The sequence below is a fragment of the Pistacia vera genome, unplaced genomic scaffold (genome assembly GCF_008641045.1).
Source record: "Pistacia vera cultivar Batoury unplaced genomic scaffold, PisVer_v2 Contig136, whole genome shotgun sequence".
NCBI classification, from domain to species: Eukaryota; Viridiplantae; Streptophyta; class Magnoliopsida; order Sapindales; family Anacardiaceae; genus Pistacia; species Pistacia vera.
In genome coordinates, this window is record NW_022195423.1 from 15,480 (window position 1) to 17,601 (window position 2,122).

The 2,122-nt window shown below is 34.2% G+C and overlaps 2 non-coding genes across 2 annotated transcripts; both read right to left on the reverse strand.

Moving 5' to 3' along the window:
• Nucleotides 1–1,519: 1,519 nt before the first annotated feature.
• LOC116122699 lies at nt 1,520–1,662 on the reverse strand. The gene has a single exon (XR_004126946.1). It is a non-coding gene; the product is annotated as a small nucleolar RNA snoR138 (small nucleolar RNA).
• Nucleotides 1,663–1,706: 44 nt separating this feature from the next.
• Nucleotides 1,707–1,803, reverse strand: LOC116122689. The gene has a single exon (XR_004126939.1). It is a non-coding gene; the product is annotated as a small nucleolar RNA U19 (small nucleolar RNA).
• Nucleotides 1,804–2,122: the final 319 nt, after the last annotated feature.

Sequence of the window (2,122 nt, forward strand, 5' to 3'; positions counted from 1 at the left end):
CCATACAAAAATTTGTGGAGTCTGCATACAATATTTTATCCCAATGGCTTAGGGAACCCTTGAGGTAAAGACATATAAATTTCTTCAGTTAAGTCACCTTGCAAAAAAGCATTGTCAACATCAAGATGATACAAAGGCCAATCATTAATGGAGGCCAAGGACAATATAGTCCTCACTGTCACCATCTTAACAATAGGGGAAAATGTTTCCTCATAATCAATCCCTGCTTGTTGTGTGTAACCCTTGGCCACTAACCTAGCTTTATATTTTTCTAAAGTACCATCAGCATTAAATTTCAACTTGTACACCCATTTACATCCAATTGGATTTTTACCAGAAGGCAAAGGAACTAATAACCAAGTGTGATTGTCCTCTAAAGCCTTTATCTCCTTTGACATAGCCTCAACCCATTTAGGATCTTTGAAAGCTTGGTAGAAGCTGGTAGGTTCACTTAAGGAGGAGATTTTGCTAAGATAGACTTAATAATTGGGTGAAAGTTGTGTATAAGTGACACAATCTGATATTGGATATTTCACAAAATGAGTTTGTGAGGAAGAGGAAAGTGTGGGACAATGAAAATCAATAGTCTAGATAGGTGGCTTTGTAAGTCTGTTTGATTTTCTTAAGGGTGCAGGATTATATTGGATTAAGGTTTCAGGTTCAATAGGATTAGATTGGCTTAATGTTTCAGATTCAGCAGGAGGATTTGGTATAAATGGTGAAGTAGATGGTGAAGGATTAGAGACCACAACTAATTCTGTATTGGGATGCATATGAGACTGTCCAGAATGTAAAGCAATATCATATGAATCTACATCTAAAAATGAATCTAAGGGAAAAATAGACACATCAGAGACTAACCATTTGAAAGGAAAAATATGTTCATAGAAGATTACATCCCTAGTAACCTAGACAGTATGAATTTGCAAATTATAAAGTAAGTACCCTTTTTTATCTAAAGAATATCCTACAAACACACATGGAGTAGACCTAGGAGAAAATTTATCCTTTGGTGTAAGAATAGTAGAGTAAGCTAGACAGCCAAAAACTCTCAAATGTGNAAGCATATTAATCAGAAACCCTTCTGTAAGCCTCTCTATTTCCACACCAATTGATGGCTATCAATGGTGCATTTTTCATCCCATAACATGAAACTCACAGTTCAAATGGAAAAACCACCCCAAATTCATACGCCAACACCCGTTAACATAAACCATTTATCCCACTTTCAGTAATATCTTATTAACTCCAAACAACAATAACTACCTCTATAAAAGAACCCACGCAAAAGCTTTTGGATTTACATTGTGGAATATATAGTTTACTCATCAAATGTTTACACTATATAACAAAAACTCTACAGCTTAGCAAGAACAGTATGTCAAAAAACAACAGCAATCAACCATCATATAAAAATTTTTCCACTTTAATAAACTCCAAACCATTCTATTAAGCTTGTTTAAGCCAGATATACAAACAGCACTACTCAATTCATTCATATTCATGTTTTGAATCATTCAAATATCCAATGCTGCAAGGAAATATCCCAAACTAAAGAAGAATGGGTAAAAATATACCTATATGCTGCGTGTTACTGTAAGCCTCTTGTCTGAACCAAATGGTGTGGAAATAAATCAACATTCTTGTTATTCGAGAGGCTATATTCACACTAACAAACATGAATGAAATCTAAAAGCGTTTAAGGAAAATGTATAAGGCTGCTTGGAAGACTATTAATAAGAGAAAATAAGAGTCCCCTCAAAAGGCCTATAATTCAATATATGCCTCCTAACTAAACCAAATATGAAACTGATAGTACATTCATATGGCTACTCAAAGAGACAAAATGGGTTGTAATTTAATTAAATTTTGAAGAGAAAATACCACAGAAAGTGAAGGTTTTTACGGAGCGCGAGACAGGAGGAGGAGGTTGTGGAAACTGCTAGAGGCGTTAGGATTAGGGTTTGGGATGAATGATGATCTTGATTTATAGTGATGATTGCTTTAATTACTAAATTACCCTCCGAGGGTTTATGACTTTAATTAGGAATTGAAAATATTATTTAATAATTTATTGTTAAATAACATTTTGTGGGGTTTGTTGAAATTTTCTCTTTTCCTC